The sequence below is a fragment of the Microtus oregoni genome, unplaced genomic scaffold, assembly GCF_018167655.1.
Source record: "Microtus oregoni isolate MIOR12 unplaced genomic scaffold, Mior012 000024F_ref0000369, whole genome shotgun sequence".
In the NCBI taxonomy this organism is placed as follows: Eukaryota; Metazoa; Chordata; class Mammalia; order Rodentia; family Cricetidae; genus Microtus; species Microtus oregoni.
The window spans coordinates 35,318,650-35,340,561 of NW_024543083.1; positions in this window are offsets into that span (position 1 = coordinate 35,318,650).

Sequence of the window (21,912 nt, forward strand, 5' to 3'; positions counted from 1 at the left end):
CATTTTATAAAGAAGAAATGCTTTTGGTTTTAATCATATGTTAAAAAGGCAATAACCACTAAAAAATCTCTTCTTTTTCACATTTGAATTATTAAAAGCTATAACGTTATTATACGAGAAGGATTCTACTTCCTTCTTGCTAAATTTTTACCATTTAATAATTTGCCTGCTATTTTTACTCAACATAAAGCATGCATTTTTTAGTGCCTTTAAATCTTTAGATTTTACCTTATGGCTCAATAATAAGAACTCTTAACATCATTGTTGTAGCTTTCCTAATTCTATAAAACCTTTCCCAGAGTTTCCATCTGGAATTGCCCTAGTTTATGAACAAATAGTCAAGACATTACCTAGGCAGATGTGGCAAAATGAAATTTTTTATGTCTTTAAAAAATAATAAGCATGCAAAACTTTAAAAGTCCGAAAGATGAAATAAATAAAAAAGACCTAGTAGTTTTGCCTCTCTTCCGTAGAGTGAATCTGAGAACCCTAAAACAAAATCTGATTCTAAATCATGAAGAAATCGTCATTTTATAATTACTTATCAGATTTTTATGAATCAAATTAGTTAGGGGACTCTGAGACTGTATGTCTACCTATTAATATAAAGTCATTTCCCCAGGAACTTGTCAGGGGAAAAGAACTCCTTACAGTGTATATTTACATTCTTTGTCAAAAAGCTGAGAGCAATTTAATCAATAAGACATTAAAATACAGCTTGTCTTAGAAATCACAAGACTGTTAAGCTTGATGTTGTCACTGAATTGTCTTTACCAGATTCACTAATTGATGCACACATGAGAGTATTTACTTTTACAAACATAAAACAAATATGGATCATTGCTTCTGCATAAAAAGTCTGCCATGTACTATAGATAGATTATTCTGTGCACAGGTAAGCAAGTAATTCATGAGTTTAATGTTTTTTCCCCAATCCATCACTAATGTTTATTTATTCTACAATATAAATTTTTAAAAGAGCATGTTCAGAAAGTCACCAATATTCTGGCAAGTTGTCTGGTAGAAATCCATGGCTGAAACTAGTATTTATTTACAAATCAGTTTGGAGAAAACAACAAATTCACTTTTCTTTTTTTCCTTTTTTGTTTCCTTAAGTGCTTCTGAAATCGATATGCTTGATGTATTTGTCCTTGAAAACATTTGATCTCTTCAAATTAACACTTTGGTCCAAAGAGAAAGACACTCACCAAATACGCAGTCATTGTTAAAGATACTTCAAGTCTCACTCATTGTCCTTGGTTTACCCATGCTTCACCCTGCAAATCTCCAAAGTTGTCTACTTTTTCTAATAGTTTTCAGTCAAATAAAGGCTTAATTTCACTTCCTAATGTTCTAACCTTGTCTCTGAGACAAGGTTCTTTAAATCAGGAGATTATTAAAGGGCATTTTTGTATCCGTACTCAATAACACCTCAGTAGAGATTCAACATCCAAAATCCATTTTTGTTCCAGCTATCAGTCTGGTCAAACCCATTAATTTCTTTTCAGAAATTACACACATTTCTCATAATGTCTTTTTTGCCTCAATTTCTCAATGCAAATTGATTCTTTGCAAATGAAAAGTGGAACACATCATTCATCTGCTCAAAACTCCCACAGCCATAATCCCACACTATTGAGGGGAAAAAAAGATTAAGTAACAAGGAGAATTTAACAGATTACCCTGAGAAGAGAAAATAGAAAAAATAGATTAGATTCCTCTACTGGACTGGCAGTGACAGGTGGGGTTGGGAACAGGAGAGATCGGGCATGGAAAGGAGAGAGGGAAAGAGGAAAGGAAAAAATACTGGGGGAAATGACTGGAATATGGGGCATTTTGAGGGTGAGGTAGAAACTTAATGCATTGAACATTCTGTGGAGTCTACAAGACTAACCCTAGCATAGACTTCTAGTAATGGGGGGTACGGAACCAGAACCAGCCATATTCTGTAACCAGGCAAGGCGTCAAGTAGAAGCATTGGTACACCACCCAGCCACAAAACAGTCTGTCCTGCCTGTAGAGTTTTCTACTACTGGAACCTAGCAGAGTCTTCATCAAAGAGAACAGAAACTTCCTCCAGAAACCAGTGAGAACAGAGACAAAATCACACAGCCACGTATTAGGCAGAGGTCTGGGAGCCCTGCAGAGGAAGGGGGAGGATGGATTAGAGGAACCAGAAGGGTCAGGGAGACCACCAGAACACGACCTACAGAATCAACTGACCAGGACTCCTAGATGCTTGCAGAGATCAGGGCATAGAGGTTGCCTGTTGGGGTTTGACCCAGGTCCTCTGCTTATTTTAGGGCTGAGTAGGTAGCCTGGAGTGCTTGTGAGAGTCCCAACAGTGGGAGTGAGGGTGTCTCTTACTCTTTTGCCTACTTATGAAACCCTTTTCCTCCTACTGGGTTGGCTCATCCAGCCTTGATGTGATGTTATGGATCTGGTCTACTGGAGCTTGCTATGCTATGTTTGGTTGATATCCCTGAGAGACACGCTCTTTTCTGAGAGGAGGTAGAGGGGTGTGATTTGGGGGAGAGGGTGGGGAGAAATTAGAAGTAAGGGTGGGAGGGAGGAAAAAGTGCAGTTGGGCTGAGAGAATAAAAAAAAAATACTTTTTTTAACCTGACTCCTTTACTTCTGGATACTGCTACAACCAATTGTCCACTAACTTATTGTTGTTAATTGAATGAGAAATGTCCCCTGTGCACTTTTGTGTTTGAATTCTTGATCCCTAGATAGTGGCTCTGTTTAGGTAAAGGATATTGTGGGGATTTTAGGAATAACAACAGAAACCAGGTAAGTGAAAATATACCCAGGTTGAGGAGCTGAAGAATCAGGAATAGTAGAACCTAAGCGCTATGGAGGGAAAAATGGGAGGGTGCTTTAGCTAGAAAGAAGGGAGGGCAATACAAAAGGAGAGGGGAGGAAGAAGGAATAAAGAACATTGATATAGGGAATGTTTTGCAAAGACATAGGAAATAATTGTTTATATTTGCCTAGTACCACATATAATACATGGATGTAGTATATACATATATTGAGAATATTATATAAACATAGAGTGTATATACTATATAGATGGTTTCATTAGAATTATTTAGAACTCAGTTTCCTTCTTTTTAAAAAACCCTTTCTTATTTTTTCACCTAAAACATAGCATTTTATTAAAAAGTTTTAGATCTCACTTTATACAGTAATTCAACAAATTAGACTCTATATATTATCAGTGATTTGGAGTTCCCTTCTATCCCCAAATGTTCTTGAACTTCATTTCAATACCAACTATGCCATTTATTTGCATCCCAACTTTGTTTAAATCTTGTCCATGTTTGTTTTTAATTGTTATGATAAACACCATCATCAATAGCAATTTGAAGAAAACAGGGTTTCTTTTGCTTCTTCATTTTATTTTGCTTTTTTTTTTTTTTTTTATCTTTGAGCACTTGGGTCACATTCTATCACTGAGGGAAGCCAGAGCAAGAACCCAAGGCAGGAACCTGGAGAAAGGAACTAAAGGAGAAACCATGGAGGGATTCTACTTACTGGCTTGCTCAGCATAGTATCATGACATCTGTTATACCACAATGTGTTAGGCCTTCCTACATCTATCATTAACCAAGAAAATATACCACAAGACTTGCTTACAGGTCAATCTTATGTAGGCATTTCTGACTTTAGGTTCCCTCTTTCCAGATGACCTATCTTGTGTAAAATCAACAAAATAGACAATTAGGACACTCATATGCTTATGTTTGTCCTGATTCCACATCTTAACAATAGTAGTTAATGTCGGAATTAGCATGAATGTATAGGTATCTTTTACTGGATGCTGTCTTCATTTCCTTCAGAAAGAGACACTATAATAAATGAGATGGATTCTAAGGAATGTCTATTTCCAAGTCTTGGTAAGCCTCCATTCTGTTTATCTTCTTTTCATTTATATCAGATAGATAGATAGATAGATAGATAGATAGATAGATAGATAGATTATAGATACATGCATGCATACATACATACATACATATGTTTGTATATGTGTGTGTACTTTTATACATAAATACATATATGTATTATTTCTATATTCAATCTTTTAGAAATGTTTCTCTGATGGTTTTTCAAGCATCTTTACTGCTATATATATTCCTCTTCTTTATCTCCTCCTATTTAACTTTCCTAGTTAATTCCTATCTCCCCTTCTTTTTTACCATCCATCCCAAAGACTATTCCTGCACAGTAATCCCAATAATACAATAGTGGTACTTATACCCTGTGGTCATCAGCAGCTGTCTAACTGGACTTAAAACCCACTCAATACTCTAGAACATACAGTCTTTGTGGTTATAAATATTATAGAGTCTAAAGTAAAATCTGCTACTACTATGTTCAATTTATCTTCTAACTATCCTAAACACTTATCTTTATACCTACAGATAAATGTAACATTGACCCTTCATCAAAGAAGCTTCATTTGGCAGCATATGAAAGGTACTACAAAAATCAAAAATGCTTATAATGTAGAGAATAAAAAACAATGAGGTTTATGGACCCCAGCCTTATCACCGAAAGGTCAAGAAATATTAAATAAGAAAGGACAGAAAATATAAGAGCCAGAGGATGAGTGACAGGGGAAATTTGCCAAGGCCCCCCAACAAGATGAAGAACTGCAGGCAATCAATGGCTGCTGAAGGAGGAAGCATCAGTTTTCATCTCCTGGGACAAGATGCCTGATAGGTTATGCAACTTCAATTGGTCAACCCTAAATACATGTGCATAAAAGGAACACTAAATGGACCTAGCAATGTTTTTAGGTATATATGTACATGTGTTTGTGTGTGACAATAATAATTATTGAAGTCTAAGAGGAATTTGGGGAGAGAAGGAAATTGGAGGCTTAGCAAAAGAGTGGAAAATGTAAATACATTATATTCATGTATGCAATTCTTTAAAAAATAAAATATTTTACCAAGAAAAAAGGGTACTTGTCAATAATAGATGTTTTCTTTGTGTTTAACAAAAAGTGAAAAAAATTAACTACTTTCTGAGTATTCTGTTTTCCCCACGACCTCTTGCAAACCAGAAGCAATTTGTTTAGTAATGGCCTGCATGTTCCACTACTGCTGCGGTTGCAGGTCAGTCACAAATCCACAGCTAGCTGCTCTAACTCCCACAGAATTCATAGATGCACAAATACAATCATTGGACTGCATTCGGTAACTACCCTTCTGGCCTCAAATCTGCAGCACTCGCAAGTTAATACAGAAGTGTGACGAGATACCAATTTTAAATGAAAGAAGTGGAAACAAATTAGATCTGACGTCCTGCTGCCTGGGCATTTTCAGGAGTTATTTATAAGGAAGCAAATAGCTATCAGTTCCCTCATAGTATGTTTCCCTGTTAATAGAATGATTCAACTGTGAGTAATAAACATATTCCAAGGGTCACTGTTTCATTAGAGCAAAACGCAGCACCAGTATCAACTCATGCACAGTCTACAAAATAAGAACATTAAATCCCACTTCATTAGCATCTGGACCATCAGTCGATGATTCAGGCACGCTCTCCCATATGTTTGACATTAGGATTTCTATTTATTGATATGTCTTTCTGAGAAAAACCCCTGTGACTTTAAATTCTGGAATTGTTTTCCCATGTTTCAGTGTACAGTCTCTTGGGCAGATGTCATATTTTTCCCTTACCTACATTACTAAGTATTGTTGATTTCAAATTCTCAAATGATTTACCAAACCAAGGCTATGGTGTATAACAATTCCTGACTTTCAAAGATTAAGAAGAGTAATGTAAAATTGTAGGTGTAGTTTTCCTGTTCTGACCTCCTTCTCCCAAAAAACCCACAGCTGCTTCCCAAATCACTGACTTGTAGACCTAGAATAAATTATAAATGCTCAGGTGATAGCTAAGGCTTGTTACTATCTAACTCTTGCACTTAATTTTTTTTATTGCGAAAAGAAGAAAAAAAACATAAACAAAAAACAAGTTTCCACCTCCTCCCAGCCTCCCATTTCCCTTCCCCTCCTCCAACCCTTCTCCCCCTCCTCCCCCCTTCTCCCCCTCCTCCCACCCTTCTCCCCCTCCCCCCACTCCTCTCCCCCTCCCTCTCCAGTCCACAGAGTAGTCCGGGTTCCCTGCCCTGTGTTAAGTTCTAGGTCCTCTCCGTCCATATCTAGGAAGGTGAACATCCAAACTGGCTAGGCTCCCACAAAGCCAGCACATTAAGTAGGATCAAAACCCCCTGCCATTGTCCTTGGTGTCTCATCAGCCCTCATTGTTCGCCATGTTCAGAGAGTCCGGTTTTATCCCATGCTTTTTCGGTCACAGTCCAGCTGACCTTGGTGAGCTCACCGTAGATCAGCTCCTCTGTCTCAGTGGGTGGATGCACGCCTCGTGGTCCCGAATTCTTTGCTCATGTTCTCCCTCCTTCTGCTCCTCCTTGGGACCTTGGGAGCTCAGTCCAGTGTTCCTGTGTGGGTCAATGTCTCGATCTCTATCCGTCACCAGATGAAGATTCTATGATGATATGCAAGATATTCGTCAGTATTGCTCTAGGATAGGGTCATTTCAGGTTCCCAATCCTCAGCTGCCCAAGGAACTAACTGGGAACCTCATCTTGTGCACTAGGGAGCGCCTCAAGGGTCAAGTCGCTTGCCCACCCTAAAGTGGCTCCCTTAACTAAGAATTGTGGTTCCGTGCTCCCCTATCCACCTTTCCTTTATCCCAATTCTCCCGTTTCCCAGGTCTCCCCTCCTTCCCTTCTACCTTTTCTCTCCCCATCTCCCCTTACCCCCATCCCACAACCCCCCAAGATCCCATTTTCTCCCCGGAAATTTGGTCTACTTCCCTTAGCGAAGAGGACAACTATATGTTTTTCCTTCGGTTCACCTTCTTCCTTAGCTTCTTTAGGTTCACCTATTGTAGACTCCGTGACCCTTATTTATGGCTAGAAACCAATTATGAGTGAGTACATCCCATATTCATCTTTTTGGGTCTGGGACACCTCACTCAGGATAGTGTTTTCTATTTCCATCCATTTGCATGCAAAATTCGAGAAGTCATTGTTTTTTACCGCAGCGTAGTACTCTAGCGTGTATATATTCCATACTTTCTTCATCCATTCTTCCATTGAAGGGCATCTAGGTTGTTTCCAGGTTCTGGCTATTACAAATAATACTGCTATGAACATAGTTGAACAAATGCTTTTGTCATTTGATAGAGCATCTCTTGGGTATATTCCCAAGAGTGGTATTGCTGGGTCCAGGGGTAAGTTGATCCCGAATTTCCTGAGAAACCGAAACACTGACTTCCACAGTGGTTGCACAAGATTGCATTCCCACCAGCAATGGATGAGGGTACCCGTTCTTCCACAGCCTCTCCAGCAAAGGTTATCCTTGGTGTTTTTGAGTTTAGCCATTCTGACAGGTGTAAGATGATATCTCAAAGTTGTTTTGATTTGCATTTTCCTGATTGCTAAGGAAGTTGAGCACGACCTTAAGTGTCTTTTGGCCATTTGAACTTCTTCTGTTGAGAATTCTCTGTTCAGTTCAGTGCCCCATTTTTTAATTGGGTTAATTAGCATTTTAAAGTCTAGTTTCTTGAGTTCTCTATATATTTTGGAGATCAGACCTTTGTCTGTTGCGGGGTTGGTGAAGATCTTCTCCCAGTCAGTAGGTTGCCTTTGTGTCTTAGTGACAGTGTCCTTTGCTTTACAGAAGCTTCTCAGTTTAAGTAGGTCCCATTTATTCAATGTTGCCCTTAATGTCTGTGCTTCTGGGGTTATACATAGGAAGCGATCTCCTGTGCCCATCTGTTGTAGGGTATTTCCCACTTTCTCTTCTATCAGGTTCAGTGTGTTCGGACTGATAGTGAGGTCTTTAATCCATTTGGACTTGAGTTTTGTGCACGGTGAGAGATATGGGTCTATTTTCATTCTTCTACAGGTTGACATCCAGTTGTGCCAGCACCATTTGTTGAAGATGCTTTCTTTCTTCCATTGCATACTTTTAGCTCCTTTATCGAAAATGAGGTGTTCATAGGTTTGTGGGATAATATCCGGGTCTTCTATACGATTCCATTGGTCGACTTCTCTGTTTTTATGCCAGTACCACACTGTTTTCATTACTGTAGCTCTGTAATAGAGTTTGAAGTCAGGGATGGTAATGCCTCCAGAAGATCCTTTATTGTATAGGATTGTTTTGGCTATCCTGGGTTTTTTGTTTTTCCATATAAAGTTGATTATTGTCCTCTCAAGATCTGTGAAGAATTTTGATGGGATCTTGATGGGGATTGCATTGAATCTATAAATTGCCTTTGGTAGAATTGCCAATTTTACTATGTTGATCCTCCCAATCCAAGAGCAAGGAAGGTCCATCCATTTTTTGGTATCCTCTTCAATTTCTTTCTTCAATGCCTTAAAGTTCTTGTCAAATAGATCTTTCACTTCCTTGGTTAGATTTACCCCCAGATATTTTATGCTGTTTGTGGCTATCGTGAATGGTGAAGCTTCTCTGATTTCCCTCTCTGCTTCCCTATCCTTTGTGTATAAGAGGCCAACTGATTTTTTGGAGTTGATCTTGTATCCTGCCACATTACTAAAGCTGTTTATCAGCTGTATAAGTTCTTTGGTGGAGTTTTGGGGGTCGCTTATGTACACTATCATATCATCTGCAAATAACGAAAGTTTAACTTCTTCCTTTCCAATTCAAATCCCCTTGATCCCATTATGTTGTCTTATTGCTATTGCTAGAACTTCAAGCACTATATTGAAGAGGTATGGTGAGAGTGGACAGCCTTAGCGTGTTCCTGAGTTAAGCGGGATGGCTTTGAGTTTCTCTCCGTTTAATTTGATGTTAGCTGTCGGCTTGTTGTATATAGCTTTTATTATATTTAGGTATGACCCTTGTATCCCTAATCTCTCCAAGACTTTTAACATAAATGGATGTTGAATTTTGTCAAATGCTTTTTCAGCATCTAATGAAATGATCATATGGTTTTTTTCTTTCAGTTTATTTATATGCTGGATTACATTGATAGATTTTTGTATGTTGAACCAGCCCTGCATCTGAGGAATGAAGCCTACTTGATCATAATGGATAATTTTTCGGATGTGTTCTTGGATTCGATTTGCCAGTATTTTATTGAGGATTTTTGCGTCGATATTCATGAGTGAGATTGGCCTGTAGTTCTCTTTCCTGGTTGAGTCTTTGAGTGGTTTTGGTATCAGAGTAATTGTGGCTTCATAAAAGGAATTTGGTAATGACCCTTCTGATTCTATATTGTGGAATATATTAAGGAGTATAGGTATTAGGTCTTCTTGGAAGTTCTGGTAGAATTCTGCATTGAAACCATCTGGTCCTGGGCTTTTTTTGGTAGGGAGGTTTTTGATAACAGCATCTAATTCTTCGCGACTTACAGGACTGTTTAGATTGTTCACCTGGTCCTGGTTTAGTTTTGGTAAATGGTATTTATCTAAAAAAAGCGTCCATTTCTTTTACATTTTCCAGTTTTGTGGCATATAGGCTTTTGTAGTAAGATCTAATGACTCTCTGAATTTCCTCTGTGTCTGTGGTTATGTCCCCCTTTTCATTTCTGATCTTATTAATTTGCGTGTTCTCTCTCTTTCGTTTGATTAGTTTGGATAGGGGTTTATCTATCTTGTTGATTTTTTCCAGGAACCAGCTTTTTGTTTCATTGATTCTTTGGATTGTTTTCTGTGTTTCTATTTTGTTGATTTCAGCCCTCAATTTGATTATTTCCAGTCTTCTACTCCTCCTAGGTGAGTCTGCTTCTTTTTTTTCTAGAGCTTTCAAGTGGGCTGTTAAGTCTCCAATATGTGCTTTCTCTGTTTTCTTTAGGTGGGCACTTAGTGCTATGAACTTTCCTCTCAGGACTGCTTTCATAGTGTCCCATAAGTTCGAATATGTTGTTTCTTTATTTTCATTGAATTCAAGGAAGACTTTAATTTCTTTCTTTATTTCTTCCTTAATCCAGGTATGGTTCAGTAGATGACTGTTCAGTTTCCATGAGTTTGTAGGCTTTCTGGGGGTAGCATTATTGTTGAATTCTAACTTTAATCCATGATGATCTGATAAGACACAGGTGGTTACTAATATTTTTTTGTAACTGTGTAAGTTCACTTTGTTACCAAGTATGTGGTCAATTTTTGAGAAGGTTCCATGAGCTGCAGAGAAGAAGGTATATTCTTTCCTCTTTGGGTGGAATAATCTATAGATGTCTGTTAAGTCCTTTTGCTTCATTACCTCCATTAATTCTCTAATTTCTCTGTTAGGTTTCTGTCTGATTGACCTGTCCATTGGTGAGAGAGGAGTGTTGAAGTCTCCTACTATTAGTGTGTGCGGTTTGATGGCTGCCTTGAGTTTTAGTAATGTTTCTTTTACATACGTGGGTGCTTTTATATTAGGGGCATAGATATTCAGGATTGAGACTTCTTCCTGATGAATTGTTCCTGTTATGAGTATAAAATGTCCCTCTCCATCTCTTCTGATTGATTTAAGTTTGAAGTCAACTTTGTTAGAAATTAGTATGGCCACACCTGTTTCTTAGGTCCATTTGCTTGATAAGCCTTTTCCCAGCCCTTTACTCTGAGTAGGTGCCTGTCTTTGTGGTTGAGGTGTGTTTCTTGTAGACAGCAGAATGTTGGATCCTGTTTTCTTATCCAATCTCTTAGCCTGTGCCTTTTTATAGGTGAGTTGAGCCCATTGATATTAAGTGATATTAATGACCAGTGGTTGTTAAATATGGTCATTTTTTTTTTTAGTAGTAGAGTTTGTGTGTTTCCCTTCTATGAGTTGTGCTGGTGAAGGGTCTCTAGATGTCTGAGTTATTGTGGTCATTGTTGGACTCCTTGGTTAGTGATTTTCCTTCTATTACTTTCTGTAAGGCTGGATTTGTGGCTACGTATTGTTTGAATTTGTTTTTATCCTGGAAAATTTTGTTTTCTCCATTTATAGTGAATGAAAGTTTGGCTGGATATAGTAGTCTGGGCTTGCATCCGTGGTCTCTTAGTTTTTGGAGAACATCTATCCAGGACCTTCTGGCTTTCATGGTTTCCATAGAGAAGTCAGGTGTAAGTCTGATAGGTTTACCTTTATAAGTAACTTGGCCTTTTTCCTTTGCGGCTCTTAATATTCTTTCTTTATTCTGTATATTTTGTGTTTTGATTATTATATGGCGAGGGGATGTTTTCTTTTGATCCAGCCTATTTGGTGTTCTGTATGCTTCTTGAACCTTCATAGGTACATCTGTCTTCAGGTTGGGAAAGTTTTCTTCTATAATTTTATTAAGTATATTTTCTGTACCGTTGAGCTGCACTTCTTCTCCTTCTTCTACTCCAATTATTCTTAGGTTTGGTCTTTTTATTGTGTCCCATATTTCCTGAATGTTTTGTGATGAGAGTTTGTTGGACTTGCTGTTTTCTTTGATCAGAGTGTTTATTTTCTCTATGTTATCCTCAGAATCTGAGATTCTTTCTTCTATCTCTTGTATTCTGCTGGTTATACTTGATTCTGTAGTCTCTATTCGTTTACCTAGATTTTCCATGTCCAGTCGGCCCTCTGTTTGTGTTTTCTTCTTTGCCTCCATTTCAGTTTTCAAGTCATGAACTGTTTCCTTTATCTGCTTGATTGTTTTTCCTTGGTTTCCTAGGGTATCATTCACTGATTTACTCAATTCCTCGAACTTTCTATTATACTTCTCATCCATTTCTATAAGGGCGTTTTTTATATGCTGTTTAAGGGTGTCAATCACTTTCATGAAGTCAGTTTTTTCTACTTCTTCTTGATTAAAGTGTTCATGTCCTCCTGTTGTGGGGTCACTGGCTTCTGGTGGTTTCGTGTTGTTTTTCAGATTGTTGGGAGAATTCCTGCATTGGCGTCTGCCCATCTCTTCCTCCCAATACTCCCCTTTGGATCTTCTTTTATAGGATCAGGTCTTCTTGCCCACTGATGTACCTTCCCAGTGATGTCACTCCCCAGAGATGTTTCTCCACAATGATGTTTCACTCGGTGCCCAGAACGAAACTCCACGCTGCTTGGTTAGCTCGCGAACAAAGGGCCCAACCTGCTCGCTGCGGGCAGGCTATGGGAACAAAGGAGCTACCGGCCACCCCTATGTCCTCCAGGTTCAGATTCGGTCCCAGCGCCCTAGCAGGCTGGGCAGGGAGGCGCTATGCCCCAAAGGAGGGAGGGAGACAGGGGGTGTGGGGATCTGGATGTAAGCTGAGTGGGATAGGAAGAGAGAGGGGTTTTGGGCAGTATAGCCCCTGTAGGATGGCCAGGAAGTGTGGGCGGGCTGAGGTATGATCCCAGCTGCCGCAGCACTCACTCACCACCTCTTGCACTTAATTTAACTCATATTTCTTATCTATGCTTTCCCACATGACTTATTACCTCATTTTCTACACATACTGCTTCCGCCACAGCTGGCTGGCATCTCTTCTTACTCTGTCCTTCTTCTTTCCATCATTTTCCTATCTTGGTTTTCCTCCTATGCCTTAATTCTTGCCTGGTTGCTGGCCAGTCAGCTTTTTATTAAACCAATCTGAGTGACAAACCTTAATAGTATACAAGAGGATTATTGCACAGCATAAAATACTGCAGACTATTTTAGTATATATATTGAAATTTCCTGAGTTAATTCTATCCATAAAGTTTATCCAAATTTTCCAAAATACATAGTTTTTAGTATTCAATATTATTTTTCTAAATACACTATACAGACTGGAAAACACACACACACTTTCTGATTTGTTTAACCAAATTGAGATAAAACTATATTTGTCATGGCAACATAATAATTAATGAATGTCAAGTAAGTAGTTTCATTAAACTGAATCACTAAAATAACACAAAGTTGTGAAAGTACTTTTGGCAAGTCTGTGGAAATATACTAAAGGAGGCATAAAATTCTATTACACTACCGTACCTATTTCCTGAGGCTTCCTGTAGGACCAATCTTATTTGGTCACTCAAGGGGCTCTCCCAATTCAAGCTATGAGATAAGTAGTTAGGAACTAAAAATAAAGCAACAAAGGAAATCGCATGGATCCCCAGAGTCTCTAAAACAGAGACCTCAGGGGTATTTTCACTTTTATAAGTATCTAGCCTTTTCCAGACTCTCAAATCTTCGGATGGTGTACCACCATTGTTACAGTGAAAGTGGAAGGTTAAACAGAGAACTGGCCAAATATATAAAGTCCAGATAACTGGCTAATAAATTTGAAAATTGTTATCCTATGGGCTTATATATTCCTAATTGACTTACACAAGTGCCTAGCAATTAAACAAATGAAAGGGTCTCTGAAATTAGTTTAGTTCTTATGGTGATTGTCAAACCTCAGAACCTCAGATCCCCAGAACCCAGATTAAAAAAAAAACAAAAAAAAACAAAAAAAACAAACAAACCCCACACACACAGTGTTGCAAGCCTTAAATGTAGAGTTGGGTGCAGGAAAGATAGAGTCCTAGGATTTGTTGATCAGTTAGGCTAGCCTACCCCATGAGTGTCAGGCCAAAGAGACTCTGTAAAAAAGAGATGAGTGAATCTTGAGCAGCAAACCAGGGTTGGGCTTTGTCTTCCCCATCATATTTATACATTATTCCCACACAAATAAGTAATTAAACAAATAATTTTAAAAGAGCAGAGAAAATCTAATCTTTTTGCAGAAATTCCATGGGTAACATAATCTCAAGTATGATTTTCAAAATCTCAAGTATGGTTCTACTTAAAAGCATTCATTACCCTAAATTCTCAGGAGGAAAAAAGGATTGGAAAAGCCCTTGAATATCCATTCTCAGTATTCCCTCAAATAGTAAATCAAGATGCAGAAACTTCCAGAGATCAGATCCTTTGACCACAGGAAGGTGATAAAGTGGAGTTATACCAGGAACTAGAAACAGGGAGGCCTGGTACAGTGATTCATAAGCTTAGCCCTCTGCATACTGAGTTCCCCTGCACCCACAGGTGGATAAGGGCTGCTCAGAATTAAAATACTAGAAAGAAGGGAATAATGCATAGGAGGTAGAGTGAGACACACAGTGGGAAGATGGGTATGACTGAGAAAGAGGGAGCAACAAAGCTGCCTCTTCTATGAGTGTCATCTTTCTCCTCCTCCTCTTTCTTCTCTTCCTGTTTCTCCACTTCCTCCTCCACACTGTCCTCTTTTTTACCTCTTCTTCCTCCTCCCCTCCCTTCTTTGCCTTGTTTAATCCCCTTGAGATAAGATATTTTATCTTACTAATTTGTTTGTTGTTATTTTGTGCTTGATTTTGACTAGGTGACTGGCCAGCAAGCCCCAGCAATACATCCCTATCTCTCCAGCACCTTGGTTAAAGGTGAATACAGTCACTCCTGACTTTTATCCACGTTCTGGGGGATCAACCTTGGGTTCTCCTGGATCATAGAGTAAGCACTGTTACCCACTGAGCTATCTCCCATCCCTGAATGTACTGTTGTCTACCAGTTATCATCCAAGGCAAATGTTAAATTTACTGAATCCATATTATCCCTCCCTACATTCTAAACATCTGTCCTTCTATCCACAGGTAAGTGTAATCCTCACCTCTCATCAAGGAAACTTCTCTTTGCAAAAGATGGAGACCATTACAGAAAACCGCAACCAATCAAAAGGCAGGAATGTAGAGCCCTGTCTCAACCAATATATCTACAGCACAATTCCTGCTCATAAGGCTGAGGATCATTGCATAAGAGACGACAGAAAGACTTTAAGAGCCAGAAGATCAGGGAGTTTCATGTGAAATTGTATCTCTTAGTAATGCCAGAAGCTACATCCATAAAGTCGCACCAACATTACTGTCTAAACGTGAGCTGACCAAGGACAATAGGCATGCTAATGTAGATAGGCAAAGCTCAAGATACTTCAACCTTATATAAAACCTAAGACAACTAGAAAATACTGAGAGCTGATGAAATTGTCTTCCCCCGGGATGGGCACATCAATTGATTATCCAATAACAAATAGCTCTGAAAATAGATACATATAAGTAATGTCATGCAGACAGAGCAAGTTATACATCAACAATTAATGAAAAAACATGCCATGAATCTGAAAGAGAAAAACGATGGGGGTACATAGGGCAATTTGAAAGGAGGAAATATGGGGACACTATATAATTACAGTATATTATTAAAAAGTAAAATGAAAAGACCAAAACCAACAGACAAGGAAAGTAGCTTACCATAAGAGCCACATATTGTTACTATGAAGCAACAGCATAACAAGGAAAAAGAGTAGGTGCTCTGCTGTGTCCTGGTTGCAAGGAATCTCTAGTGGTTTTCAGAGGAAGCAGATCATATATAAACCATTAACTTCCCACCCTCAAAAACACAGAGTCCTACACAAAATGCTGCACATGGCCTTAGTAGATGCATCCTTCAGACAAGAACAAACCAAATGTCAAACTTTAGGAAATTATATGCTTAGTTTTAAATCATTACCTGGCAGCAGAGACATATATCAGTCACATCACTAATAAAGCACTCATTTATATGGATAAATAACCCCAAATAACCTATTCTCTTGTTGATAAATGCTATTCTTTATATTAAGTCTATAGAAAATATCTAAGTTGATGATTTTGTAATGCCAGGCCACCTTCAAAATAACAGAAAAAAAATCTACCTAAGTAAGAACGATATTTAGGGTTTATTACATGCCTAGAGCGCCAAATCTATCTAAAAATTTTGTGACATTTCAAGCTTTGATTCCAGGAAATGACCATTAAAATTTCAGTCTATCCTATCTTGATTTAATTATAAGAATCAAGTTTTTAAAAAGACCTTGGCTGTCCTTTTGACCTGCATTTCATTACACCAATCCAATTCTTAACTAATTGAATTTCTTTTTTCGATGTTCTTAATTTGTGAAATTGAAGACAATTCATGAGCCACAGAAATATTCTGCCTCTTTTGCTGAAAAACAGTGACCTTATCTATTACTTCTAAATTCCTTCTAATGGCTTCTTTCCTGCCACAAATACAAGCCAGACAGCTTCACCTGGTACAGATCAGAGATAGTCAGGAATAAGTCATGAGACTCTATGGAGAAATATGCTCTGATCTACTGCATTTCCTTCTACCAGTATTTGCTAGCATCATTTGTACTATCCTCTCTTAATTAGAGACACATAATGATTAACACTGTCCAATTTGCATTCGATTACAATCATTAAAAAATTTACAGGTGGATGGAAGACAGAGTAAAATCATTCATTCAGCAATGGGTACTATTAGGAGTAACTGTAAACAAGAAACACTAGTAGTTCCAAAATCAGTCAAAGGAAATAGTCCTGGATGGAACTATATTATAGATAGTGTGATAGCTGGCCTGGCAAATATGAAGTGATAATCTCATTATAGTTGTAATCTACATCTCCCTAGTGTAACTGCTAGTCCATTGCCTTTAAATAAATATCATACCCAAGGGTTTTTACTATTGGAAATTAGTATATGTGCTCTATAGTCTTAGTTTAAGGGAATTTTTCACATGTTCTAGATACAAGTCAATAATTGACAAATGGTTTCTACTTTGCCAATTGAAATTCAAATCCTGGATAGTGATCTTTGAAGCACAGACTCAGAATTTCAGAATGTTTCTGCGTGGATCTCATGTCATTAAAAAGATATGCCTTAGACCATTGGTTCTCAATCTGTGGGTTGTAACCCCTTTTGAGGTCACATATCAGGTATTTAAATTAGATTATTAACAGTGGCAAAAATACAGTTGTAAAGAGCAACAAAATAATTTTATGATTGGAGGTCACCAAAATATGAGGACTGTATTAAGGTTCGCAGCATCAGGAAGCTTGAGAACCACTGCCTTAGACAATGTCATGTGTTTCCTTGTAAATTTTTTCTAATTTTGCTCTGACGTGCTGGGTTTTGTTGTTTGTTTGTTTTTTTTATTGTTGTTGTTGTTTGTTTGTTTGTTTTGAAAAGAAAAAAAATTTCTGCCTCCTCCCAGCCTCCCATTTCCCTTCCCCTCCTCCCGCCCTTCTCCACCTACCCCCAATCCTCTACCCCTCCCTCTCCAGTCCAAGAGCAGTCAGGGTTCACTGCCATGTGGAAAGTCCAAGGTCCTTCCCCCTCCATCCAGGTCTAGGAAGGTGAACATCCAAACTGGCTAGGCTCCCACAAAGCCAGAACATGAAGTAAGAACAAAATCCCATGCCATTGTCCTTGGCTTCTCAGTCAGCTCTGATTGTCCGCCATGTTCCGAGAGTCCGGTTTTATCCCATGCGTTTTCAGTCACAGTCCAGCTGGCCTTGGTGAGCTCCCAATAGATCAGCCCCACTGTCTCAGTGGGTGGGTGCACCTCTCGTGGTCCTGACTTCCACGCTCATGTTCTCCCTCCTTCTGCTCCTCATTGGGACTTTGGGAGCTTAGTCCGCTGCTCCAATGTTGGTCTCTGTCTCTATCTCCATCCATCGCTAGATGAAGGTTCTATGGTGATATGCAAGATATTCATCAGTATGGCTATAGGATAGGGTCATTTCAGGTTCCCTATCCTCATCTGCTCAAGGAACTAACTGGGGACATTGCCCTGGGCACCTGGGAGCCACACTAGGTTCAAGTCTCTTACCAACGCTAAGGTGGTTCCCTTAATTAAGTTATGAGATTCCCTGCTCCTCTATCCAACCTTGTTTTATCCCCAATCATCCCGTTTCCCCAAGTTCCCATCCTCCCCTTCTCACTTTTCTCTCCCCTTCTCCCCTTACCTTCATCCCACCCCACCCCCAAGATCCCAATTTTTTGCCCAGCAATCTTGTCTATTTCACATAGCAGGAATAATTACTGTATGTTTTTCTTTGGATACACCTTCTTATTTACCTTCTTTAGGATCACAAATTATAGACTCAGTGACCTTTATTTATGGCTAGAAACCAATTATGAGTGAGTACATCCCATGATCCTCTTCTTGGGTCTGGGTTACCTCACTCAGGATAGTGTTTTCTATTTCCATCCATTTGCATGCAAAATTCGAGAAGTCATTGTTTTTTATGGCAGAGTAGTACTCTAATGCGTATATATTCCACACTTTCTTCATCCATTCTTCCATTGAAGGGCATCTAGGTTGTTTCCAGGTTCTGGCTATTACAAATAATGCTGCTATGAACGTAGTTGAACAAATGCTTTTGTTGTTTTTTATTCAGTCCTCAAATGGCCCTTGGCATTGTTTACTATTTACATTAAATACCTGAGCTGCATTCCTTGCTATCCAGTACAGCAGTTGTTCCTCAGCATTTATCATTGAGTTCCTCAGCTGCCACCTTCAGCTTCTGTTCTTTCTTGACCATTCTCCACAATTCCCTTTGCAGTGATTATTCAGCCTTTAACTGTTTTAGTAAAAAATTCATAGGATTTGAAGTTACCTATTCCCCTGCTACCAAATGATGTTGGAAAGAATATATAAAGAACAAAAAAAAAAACAGGATTCAAGAAAATATAAGACCCAATTAAAATGTGGGCTAAGAATACTGTGTTGTTTTGAATGAGAATGGTCCCCTAGACACAGATGTTTAAATACTTGGTCATATTGGTCCCTATTTGATGGCACTGTTTGGGTGAATTTCTTTCCCTATAATTATCAAACACTTGAAAGGCTAAGGAGTATTGTGGGACAATGGTCTTGTATTTGTTTAATAAAATGCTGTTTGACCAGTAGCAAGACTGGAAGTTCAGGCGTAGTGACCAGAACAGAATTCTGGGCAGAGGAAAGGCTCAGTTTGTAGTTGTAACCCAGACACAGAGGAAGCAAAATGAGAATACCTCTCTGATAAAAGGTAGCAAGCCATATGGCTAAACAGATAAGAATTATGGGCAATTTTAGATGTAAGAATTAGTCAATAGGAAAGCCTGAGCTAACTACTAGGCCAACCAGTTTATAATAAATGTAGTCCTCTCTGTGTTTCTTTGGGATTGAACGGCTGTGGGACCGGGCAGGACAGAAATCTCAGTCAACAAACGAGGAGCTGGTGAGATGGCTCATCTGGTAAATGCCTTTGCCATCAAACTTGATAACATGTGTTTGAGTTTGAGGCCTGAGACTGACTCACTTGGTGGAATGAGAGAGTTGACTCCAGTTGTGATCTCCAAATCTGTGTAATGAATGTCTCCCACCAGCACCCCTCTCTCTCTCTCTAACACACACAAACACACACACACATACATACAGAGAGAGAGAGAGAGAGAGAGCAAATAATTTGTTCAAAGAAGAAAGCCAAGGGAACCTGCATGGGACTGACCTAAGCCCTCTACATATATGTGACAGTTTTGTACCTTGATCTACTTGTGACACTCCTAGTGGTGGTTGTAGGGCCTGTCCCTAATGCTTTGACTGGCTCTTGGGAACCTATTCTTATACTGGACTGCCATAACCAGCCTTAATACAATTGAAGGACCTTAATCTTACTTCAACTTGATATGCCATCTTTTGTTGACATTCATGGGAGACCTGCCCCTTTCTACACAGAAACAGAGGTGGGTTGGGGGGTAAGGGAAAGGTGAGGGGAAGGGATAAGAGCAGAAAAGAGAGTTTTTTATGCTGGAAGAATAAAAGATACCATCCTAAAAAAACACCAAAACATTTAGTTCAGCCCATGAGGAAACAGTAACTTTCACCAAGTACGTTTGTGACCAAGGAGGAGCCAATTCACCAATAAAGTCTACTGTAACTTACAAAACTAGCCCTGTACAGAAGATCTGCACAAATCCAAGTTGAAATATTGTTAATGTTTTTAAATATTTGTAATCTTAGTTCTCATATTAAAAGTCTAAGAAACAAAGGGTTGGAAAGCTATAGATAATTAAACTATGTTAATTCTTTATCAGGAACCAAATGTGATAGAATTAATAACAATACAAAGGTGGGTCTCCCCTTACTAAATAAACGAAATACAACACAAGGTTCGAGCTATTTACATAAAAAAAGTGCTTAGGTTTTTATTGTGATTAGTAAGTCAATGAATTTACTTTTAGTAATAAAGTGTAAGTAAACTCTCAGAGTTTAAAAGTACCCCCTTATGAAACTTGATAGAATAAGAACAAAATGAAAAATACAATGATATACTATAACAATAAAATTTTAATATCAACATAAAATGATACTTAGGAAAATGCAATATAAACCGTTAAGCAGGATATAATTACACCGATTAGAGAAGACGGGAATATTATTTAAATGAATCCTCACAAGGATACTTTAACACCAAGTGTGCAAAATTAAGGTGAAGTAAAAGTTTGTAATAATCAGAAAGGGTCTTCAATGAATCTGGAAAATGGACTCCTTAAATCCTCCTCTGTTCTCATTTTACAAAGTTATATTAAGACATGGAAAAGTATGAAGTGATGAGGGAGCCTAAAGTGTAAATCTTCTACTAGTTTTTCAGTGATCAAGAAGAAAAGCCTCACTTCTTACCTTATCTACAATGCATGCAAAATTAGATACAGGGGCCAACAGAATCCCAAAATGGACTCCCTAAGCCCCTTCATTTCACCAAGGTACTTTACAGAGACCTCTAAAATTAAATGCATCTCTGTGGAGGTAATCAAGATGCTACTTAATTTTCCCCTCATAATTACCTTTTAAAGAGTCTCTTCTGTTCTTTAGGCTGTGTTCTGAGACAGGTAGTGGTAAACAGGAAGAAACTGAGATGGCGGGGGGGGGGGGGGGGGGGGGGGGGGGGGGGGGGGGTACTTAAGTAATGTCAGTCAGTGAGATGACAAGCTGCAATTAAAACTGATGAAGTCTGACCCTAAATATTAACTCACCAACACTGACTGTACTGCGCACAAGTGGGAAGCCAAAGCACCTGTGGTACATTTAAACTTAAAAATAAGATTTTTTGTCTCTGTCTCCTTTCATCGCCTGATGAAGGTTAATATTCCTGAGGATGCCTATGTGTTTGTCTTTGGATTCACCTTATTTAGCTTCTCTAGGAACATGAATTATAGGCTCAATGACCTTTATTTATGGCTAGAAACCAAATATGAGTGAGTACATCCCATGTTCCTCTTTTTGGGTCTGGCTTACCTCACTCAGGATAGTGTTTTCTATTTCCATCCATTTGTATGCAAAATTCAAGAAGTCCTTGTTTTTTACTGCTGAGTAATACTCTAATATGTATATATTCCATACTTTCTTCATCCATTCTTCCGTTGAAGGGCATCTAGGTTGTTTCCAGGTTCTGGCTATTACAAACAATGCTGCCATAACAGAGACAGAGACCCACACGGGAGCACCGGACAGAAATCTCAAGGTCCAAATCAGGAGCAGAAGGAGACGGAGCACGAGCAAGGAACTCAGGACCACGAGGGGTGCACCCACACACTAAGACAATGGGGATGTTCTATTGGGATCTCACCAAGGCCAGCTGGCCTAGGTCTGAAAAAGCATGGGATAAATCCGGACTAGCTGAACATAGCAGACAATGAGGAATACTGAGAATTCAAGAACAATTGCAGTGGGTTTTTGATCCTACTGCACGTACTGGCTTTGTGGGAGCCTAGGCAGTTTGAATGCTCACCTTACGAGACCTGGATAGAGGTGGGCAGTCCTTGGGCTTCCCACAGGTCAGGGAACCCTGATTGCTCTTCGAGCAGATGAGGGGGGGGGGGGGGACTTGATCGGGGGAGGGGGAGGGAAATGGGAAGCGGTTGTGGGGACGAGGCAGAAATCCTTAATAAATAAATAAATTAAAAAAAATAAGATTTTTTTTTTCTACATTAAATGTTTACAGTAGAGCAGCAAGGCAGGGAGAAGGCAGCTTGCTAGCAGGGAATGCCTGTCACAGATGCATGCTAGCAGCAGCATGAAGAAACAACTGGATGCCAAAATGTTCCCTCAACTGACATATGGGGGAGGGA